Source organism: Bos taurus, chromosome 8 (assembly GCF_002263795.3).
Source record: "Bos taurus isolate L1 Dominette 01449 registration number 42190680 breed Hereford chromosome 8, ARS-UCD2.0, whole genome shotgun sequence".
Taxonomy (NCBI): Eukaryota; Metazoa; Chordata; class Mammalia; order Artiodactyla; family Bovidae; genus Bos; species Bos taurus.
In genome coordinates this window covers 51,851,083-51,860,654 of record NC_037335.1, presented here as the reverse complement: position 1 = coordinate 51,860,654, position 9,572 = coordinate 51,851,083, and positions in this window count along the sequence as shown.

The following is a 9,572-nucleotide window of genomic DNA, read 5'->3' as shown; positions in this document are numbered from 1 at the left end:
TTCTTCAGTTGTAATAGTCACATGTAGATAGTGGCTACTCTATCATACAGCATAGATGTACAGCATTTCTATCATTGTAAAATATTCTACTGGATAGTGCTGGTTTAAAGAGTTAAGGAGAGTTTCCTAGCCCTAACCTATTTCAAAGGATCAGACTTCTCTTGTGGCATCCCAGTCCCTGTACTCCCAGCTTTACAACTGAGCTAGCTGACAGTAGGCTTGCCCTGGGCTCCACAGTTGTACTGTGATTTTCATGCCAATCAGATGACATGTTATAGTCAAGGCATCACTCACTAGCAAGGAAAAGGAGAAGTACCAGTCCGTTCTGGATGATGCTGGAGTTGAAACTGTTTCACTGAAACTCCATCCAGCACTAACTTCAAGTTTATGTTACAATGTAGACAAATAGGTTGCTTTCTAAGAAGCTGTCTGATTCAGTTTTGGAATTGCTCTTCCAAGATAGTAGCCATCAGTTCAGTTCAGTAGCTCAGTTGCGTCCGACTCTCCACGATCCCACGAATTGCAGAACGCCAGGCCTCCCTGTCCATCACCAACTCCCAGAGTTCACTGAAACTCACGTCCATCGAGTCGGTGATGCCATCCAGCCATCTTGTCTTCTGTCGTCCCCTTCTCCTCCTGCCCCCAATCCCTCCCAGCATCAGAGTCTTTTCCAATGAGTCAACTCTTCGCATGAGGTGGCCAAAGTACTGGAGTTTCAGCTTTAGCATCATTCCTTCCAAAGAATACCCAGGACTAATCTCCTTTAGAATGGACTGGTTGGATCTCCTTGCAGTCCATGGAACTCTCAAGAGTCTTCTCCAACACCGTAATTCAAAAGCATCAATTCTTTGGTGCTCAGCTTTCTTCATAGTCCAACTCTCACATCCATACATGACTACTGGAAAAACTATAGCCTTGACTAGACGGACCTTGAGGAATTTTCAAACTCTGATTCTTCTGCATCCTTTAGGGTGGTTTTTCAGAGGAATTTGTATTAAGAATAACAAATGTTTACTTCATATTACAATGATTTCTTTAGCTGAATGGGATCCAAGGAACATAAGGCCATCGATTGGCAAAAAAAACCCTATGAAGTAAGCAACCTCATTTCTTCAATAAATATTTATTAAGCCAATTATGAGCCAGACGCTATGCTAATTGCTAGGAGGATACAAAGAAACATAAGACTTGGTCCCTGTCCTTACGGTGCTTAAAGGTAATTAGGGAGATTAAAATAATCAGTCATAATAATAGTCCCTCTTTATGGAGCACTTATTCCATTTCACAAACTATGCAAACTCCTCTACTTCACTTAAGGCTCCTCACAATCCTGGAGGCAAATAACCAGACAGCTGTTAAGGCAGAGATTAAATAGGATTTAAGAAGACACAAAATGCCAGCCTCTCCCGTGTTGAAGGGTAGAAACAGCAGGTCACAGGGGCAGACCTCACTATTTAGAACAGAACCAAAGTACCCACTCAGTTTTACAAACTACAGTGTTAAAACTGTTTTTACTTGATCAATACTCCCACTCTTCTTGGTCCTTGGGACGCAAAGCTGGTCCTAGGAAGAGATGGCCCAATTCACATGAGAAGTTCAAAGTTCTTCTGAGGAGGAAGGTACAAATAGTAGGTTCCCTTCCCCTACCTTCTCTCTGATACTTGGAATTATGGTGGCTCATCAATGTGGACTGAGTGGGTCCCAGCCAAGACCCTGTGGTTGGTGGCCTGGACCAGAGATAGTCATCTATGTATATAGGCAGAGTAAGAGGCTAAAAGTTACATACGGTTGTTAAAGGAAATGCCAGGGAAATACCCTCACTTTGGGGCCCAAAATGCCAGTTTCTAAAACAGGGGAAAGCAGATAAGTGAAGAGATTTTTAATAGATATTAACTGAATAGAGTCTCTGGGGCATTCACAAGAGATTTTTGTCTATAGATTTTGTTGAACTCAATATTTCCCAAAGTTATTTAGTTATTTAGATGGAGAGATGTAGATAGACCTAAGATATTTTTTAAAGGCAAAATCTATAGGACTGAAGTACATCCTTGGGTATGGGAAGTGACAGAAAGAGAAATGACAACAGTGATACCCAAGGTTCTCATCTGTGGAACAGGTTACATGGGCATGAAATGTGCTGAGGTAAGCACATTGGAAGAGGGCCAAGTTTGAGGGGGCAGGAAAGAAAACAGAATATGAGGTCAGTTTTAGAAAGATTTTATTGAAACCTCCAACAGAAGTGTCAAGTAGACAACTGGCTAGTTGGTAGAACTGGGGAGAGATGTGACTTGAAATAGAATCTTAGAGGACAGTTACATATTGGTGGAGATAGAAACTCTGGAAGTAGGTGGGAGGGCTCAGGGAAAGAATATAACATAAGAAAAGAGGGGCTAGAGATGAGCCTGGAGGAACTCTAATATTAAAGAGCCTGAACTTGGAGGATGTGCAGGCAATGAAGCCTGAGGAAGAATGGTCAGAACAGTAGGAAGAACATCAAGACAGGGTGTCTTAGAGGCAAAGAGTGGGGGAATATTTTCAAATAGTTAAGATAGCAAACTCTATGATATCAAAGATGGTTTCTAGCTCTGAAATCTTATGCTTCTGTATTTTACAGAATAGTATGAAATTTTCTTTGCTACAGTTGTTTTGAATATCACTCAGCACAGTGAATGTAACAGAAAGAAACAACTTGACACGTGACGTCAGTAGTTTGACATTTGCATAGCACTTCCACATATACTATTGTCTTGGCCCTCACACATGTGAGGAAGCATGAGGACTCTATCTTTCAGTCATTTTCCAGTAAGAAACTTAAGTTCAAAAAATTAAGTGTTTTGTCTAAGATTATGCAACTAGGAGAGATTTTCTGATTTATTGGCCAATTAATTTTCTTTCTCTTCTACTACTTTTTCTCATATATATCGTGTAATATTAAATTTTAGTCAGTTTTGCTTTAAACTTAAGAAATTCTGTTTGACATGTATATATTTGTATATATTTCCAAAGCTCACAGCTTACCAGTCTTGAAGCTATATTGGAGTGTGGTTAAAAATTAAAAAAAAAAAAAATCATTATTACCTAAAATCAAGAAATTCACCTAGATTAAAATAACTTTTTCTTTTATAGAATAGTCTCTTTCTACATACATTACTAATCAGTTCAGTACTTTCAATCTGTTAATTTATTGCCATGGAAATATGTGCAAGGTTACAACCTTTTACGACCAAATCTGCAGACGGTGACTGCAGCCATGAAATTAAAAGATGCTTACTCCTTGGAAGGAAAGTTATGACCAACCTAGATAGCATATGAAAAAGCAGAGATATTACTTTGCCAACAAAGGTCCATCTAGTCAAGGCTATGGTTTTTCCAGTAGTCACGTATGGATGTGAGAGTTGGACTGTGAAGAAGGCTGAGCACCGAAGAATTGATGCTTTTGAACTGTGGTGTTGGAGAAGACTCTTGAGAGTCCCTTGGACTGCAAGGAGATCCAACCAGTCCATCCTAAAGGAGATCAGTCCTGGGTGTTCATTGGAAGGACTGATGCTAAAGCTGAAACTCCAATACTTTGGCCACCTCATGCAAAGAGTTGACTCATTGGAAAAGACCCTGATGCTGGGAGGGATTAGGGGCAGGAGGAGAAGGGGACGACAGAAGACGAGATGGCTGGATGGCATCACCGACTTGATGGACGTGAGTTTGAGTGAACTCCAAGAGTTGGTGATGGACAGGGAGGCCTGGCGTGCTGTAATTCATGGGGTCGCAAAGAGTCGGACACGACTGAGCGACTGAACTGACTGACTGACTGAATGAATGACAGTTGTTACCTGGAGAGTTCCCCATTGAAGACAATTGTAATCAATGTAACTAACTGAAATTTTGATTTATGACAGTAATTTAGTAACTAATTTTGATCTCAAAGACACTCTCATAGGTTAATAAAAGAGAAGAACAGGTTTTTCTTATAGAAAAAAATGCTTGCTAAGATTGGCAACAAAAGTGAATGCAGCATACACAAAAATTAATAGTGGTTTAAGAAATAAGTCTCTTGGCTTTAATCATAATCTGTTATGGGCATTGTAAGAAACTATACTCAGAGAGGTATTGAGGAGGATAATATAGTCAAGAGAATAATAAGTCACCACTTACATTAAATGTTGTACATATTGTCTTGGAAGCCAGTTCAGTTCATTAAAATGAACAAGCTGCCATCTTTATTTCAGAAATTAATGAAATAAAGTTATCAAGTTTTACTCATGTTCAATATTGTATAACAATTGCCTGATACTTCAAAATATTTTAAAATCTCATATCTTGAAATTTATTTTTCTTTAGTTTTCCTTGGGTGACTTTATAGTGATATTCCTTCCCCTCTGGCCTTACAGCATAGAATCTCTGCCCACTCAACCCTTCTCCTTCCATTCAAACACACACAGTTGCCTTGTTGCCAATACACTGCTTCTAGGATTTAGCATTATCTTATTATGCTGTTTGCTTCCTTCCAACTAACTGGAAGTAATCTCCTCTTTTTTGAATCTAACTGGACTGGCAATATTTTATGTTCTTACTTGTTTATTTTCTCAGGAGCTTTTCCGCCCCTCTGATTACTAAATAACATCCTTTACACAAATCCAAATAAATACAGAAATGTGAAAATCAGAGAGTGATAATGCCCTATACCCTCACCATCATAACCACTGTTCTATAAGTATACAAAAATACGTATTTTATTTTGTGAGTGTATTTATATTTTGACTTTAGGCTACATTTTCTCTTTCAAAACTTACTTTTTTTCAATCAAATCATAGATTTATTTTTTCATTCTCTATTTAATATAGAAGTTACACAAAATTTTGTTAACATCTGTAGAGAACTCTGCTGCATGATGAACTCAATATATTAATAACTCCCAAGTTATGCTTATGATACCTGAGAGGGAATATTAACACAATGACAGAAAGAAAGCCACAGAGTCCAAAGTCAATGTAAAACAAGGATCAGGAAACTTTTGTAAAGTCCAGTAAATATTTTAGGCTTTGTGGACCATATTGTCTCAGTTACAATTAATGGTCCCTTGGTATCCTAGGTGGATTAGTTCCAGGGCACCGTGCAGATAATAAAATTCTTGGATGTTCAAGTCCCTTATATATGATAGTTTGGTATTTGCATGCAATCTAAGCACATCCTCCATATCCTTTAGCATCTCTGGATTACTTATAATATCTAATAAAACAATAGAATTGGAAAGACTAGAGATCTCTTCAAGAAAATTAGAGATACCAAGGGAACATTTCATGCAAAGATGGGCTCGATAAAGGACAGAAATGGTATGGACCTGACAGAAGCAGAAGATATTAAGAAGAGGTGACAAGAATACACAGAAGAACTGTACACAAAAGATCTTCATGACCCAGAGCCAGATATCCTGGAACGTGAAGTCAAGTGGGCCTTAGGAAGCATCACTACAAACAAAGCTAGTGGAGGTGATGGAATTCCAGTTGAGCTATTTCAAATCCTAAAAGATGATGCTGTGAAAGTGCTGCACTCCATATGCCAGCAAATTTGTAAAACTCAGCAGTGGCCATAGGACTGGAAAAGGTCAGTTCTCATTCCAATCCCAAAGAAAGGCAATGCTAAAGAATGCTCAAACTATTGCACAATTGTACTCATCTCACACACTAGTAAAGTAATGCTCAAAATTCTCCAAGCCAGGCTTCAGCAATACATGAACCGCGAACATCCAGATATTCAAGCCAGTTTTAGAAAAGGCAGAGGAACCAGAGATCAAGTTGCCAACATCCGCTGGATCATGGAAAAGGCAAGAGAATTCCAGAAAAACATCTATTTCTGCTTTATCGACTATGCCAAAGCCTTTGACTGTGTGGATCACAACAAACTGTGGAAAATTCTGAAAGAGATGGGAATACCAGACCACCAGACCTGCCTCTTGAGAAACCTATATGCAGGTCAGGAAGCAACAGTTAGAACTGGACATGGAACAACAGACTTATTCCAAATAGGAAAAGGAGTACATCAAGGCTGTATATTGTCACCCTGCTTACTTAACTTATATGTAGAGTACATCTTGAGAAACGCTGGGCTGGAAGAAGCACAGGCTGGAATCAAGATTACCCGGAGAAATATCAATAACCTCAGATATGCAGATGACACTATCCTTATAGCAGAAAGTGAAGAACTAAAGAGCCTCTTGATGAAAGTGAAAGAGGAGAGTGAAAAAGTTGGCTTAAAGCTCAACATTCAGAAAACTAAGATCATGGCATCTGGTCCCATCACTTTGTGGCAAATAGATGAGGAAACAGTGGCAACAGTGGCTGATTTTATTTTTTTGGGGCTCCAAAATCACTGCAGATGGTGACTACAGCCATGAAATTAGACGACACTTACTCCTTGGAAGGAAAGTAGTGACCAACCTAAACAGCATATTAAAAAGCAGAGATATTACTTTGCCAACAAAGGTCCATCTAGTCAAGGCTACAGTTTTTCCAGTAGTCATGTATGGATGTGACAGTTGGACTATAAAGAAAGCTGCACAGAAGAATTCATGCTTTTGAACTGTGGTGTTGAAGACTCTTGAGAGTCCCTTGGACTGCAAGGAGATCCAACCAGTCCATCCTAAAGGAGATCAGTCCTGGGTGTTCATTGGAAGGTCTGATGTTGAAGGTGAAACTCTAATACTTTAGCCACCTGATGTGAAGAACAGACTCATTTGAAAAGACCCTGATGCTGGGAAAGATTGAAGGCAGGAGGAAAAGGGGATGACAGAGGATGACATGGTTGGATGGCATCACCGACTCAATGCACATGAGTTTGGGTAGGCTCAGGGAATTGGTGTTGGACAGGGAGGCCTGGCGTGCTGTAGCTCATGGGGTTGCAAAGAGTTGGACATGACCAAGCAACTGAACTGAACTGAATAAATGTAGGTGCAATGCAGATAGTTGTTGGTACACAGCAGATTCAAGTTTTGCTTCTCAGAGCTTTCTGGATTTTTTAAAAAAGATATTTTCAATTCAAGGTTGTTTGAATCCAAGGATATGGATTCAAACCTATAGATACCTAAGATACCTGAGAGCCAACTGTACTTAACTCTGCTGTGGTGGTGCTAATACAGGCATAGACAATACATAAATGAACAGATGGAGCTGTGTTCCAAAAAAAACTTTAGTTACAAAAGCAAGCAGTGGGTCATATTTGCCCCTGAGTCATATTTTGCCAACTCTAATGTAAAATCATTGCTTTCCTTACTGTGTCAGTCTTTTCAGAGTCCACTTCTGCTGAGCATGTGAAAATCACCCTCTTTCTGTTCTCCCTTCTTTTCTTTCTCCTCCGTAAACTTGTATATCCCTTTGCTCTGTTGCTAGGGCTTCCAGTTTCATCCTAAAATAGTAGATTCAGATCTGGAGGTTCTGTCATAGCTGTAAAAGTAGTCCTTTAAGTCTTTCAAAGTGAACCATCTACAAGACAAACACTTTTTCTTGTTAATATTGATTGTTTCTCCAAGCATAACTTCCTTAAAATATTGACTCTCTGGCCCTTTAAGACAAAATTTGTCAACGTCTTTTTTTCATCTACCTTTGGACTCAGAACTGTTCCATTACCACAGAGGAACTCTCTTGTGTTACCCCTTTTTAGTGGCATGTACCTTCTTGCCCTTGTCTGTGTCCCCTGGCAACCACTAATCTATTCTCCACCTCTGTAGTCTACAATCCTGTCTTTTTTCATCTTTGCATCCACTTTACCTACTATAATTGCCTGGCACACAAGTTTTGAATAGATATTTGCTGAATGAATGAATGGAAACATGTTAAATATTCCTGTTTTAATATTGAAGACATAAAATATAGGATATTTCATTAATGAAATTCTGATTGTTTGAAAATTATGATCAAGATTACAAAATAATTAAAACTTACACTAACACTATTAAACATAATGTTTTTTGATTATATAAATGAAATCCACAGATTGGTGAACTAGATGTGGTTAAAGCATTGCAATGATCTCCCCTGAGGGTTTGCTAATTGTGTTACACAGGAAGTGTTATCCTGGCACTTCACAATGGTCAATTTTTCAGCTCATGCACTAATCAGGAAGTGGCTGTGACCAAAGGAGCTTAAAAGGCCCACCCTTTCCTGTACCACTGTAGAGACTGGAGCAGGTCTTTGAAGATAGATTAGATCAAGTCTGAAAACCTAGCTATTCACTGTCATTTCTGGATTCAAACCTTCCCAGGTTCCTCTGGGATAGAGATCTCATAGAAGAATCCTTGGGCAAGTTAATAAGTATATCACACCCATACAAACCGCAAAAGTCACACAGATGATCATTAGCTGAATCTAAACACTGCAAGGACAAAATGGATTAGGCCAGCATGCATGCATTGGAGAAGGAAATGGCAACCCGCTCCAGTATTCTTGCCTGGAAAATCCTACGGATGGAGGAGCCTGGTGGGCTGCCATCTATGGGGTTGCACAGAGTCAGACACGACTGAAGCGACTTAGCAGCAACAGCAGCATTCCTCAAATTGGGCCAAACAAAGATTTTCCAAGGGTTTTTCAGGCACAGAATTAGATTTTCAACATTCATATACGCACCTTCCTGAAAGTTTAGTAGTTGAAACTGAGTCTAAGGTCACAATAGTTTTTCTCTCAGTTGACAAAACAAAGGTGTTTCTTTTCATTCATTGAAAAATCTTTCCTGGTAGGTAGAAATCTCAACAGTGCCATCTAAAGGAGAAGGCTTGTTAATGATGGATCGAGCCCCCATTACCTGGTAGGACAGCCTTTCTTATACATACTGAACTGCTGTTTGGGGTGAAGCTTATTCTTGGAAAGTGGGTACGTTTGTTCTTGCTGGCATATTCAGAATTCAGATATGTGATACAGTATGTCAGTAATGACAGATTTATTTAAGTCCCTGACTATGGAGGCTTCATAACACTGAGAGAAGTTCCCACAAGAGCAAAGCAAAGTAGAAAATACTGAAAACAGAAACAGTTTCAAAAATTATCAAAATACAAATTCATTTCAGCTACTCAGCAAACTTATTCTCACATATAACTAGCTGAGAACAAAAAGCATCTTTCAACAACTGAAGCAGTATAAATAGGTGGTGTTGTTTAGTTGCTAAGTTGTGCCCCTCTATTTGTGACCCCATTGACTGCAGCACACCAGCTTCCCTGTCCTTCACCATTTCCTGGAGCTTGCTCAGACTCACGTCCATTGAGTTGGTGGTGCCATTTCACTATCTCATCCTCTGTTGTCCCCTTCTCATCCTGCCCTCGATCTTTCCCAGCATCAGGGTCTTTTCCAATGAGTCCGCTCTTCACTTCAGGTGGCCAAAGTATTGGAGCTCCAGCTTCAGCATCAGTCTTTCCAATGAGTATTCAGGACTGATTCCCTTTAGGATAGACTGGTTTGATCTCCTTGCAGTCCAAGGGACTTTCAAGAGTCTTCTCTAGCACCACAGTTTGGAAAGCATTAATTCTTTAGCGCTCAGCCTTCTTTATGGTCTAACTCTCATATCCATACAAAACTACTAGAAAAGCCATAGTT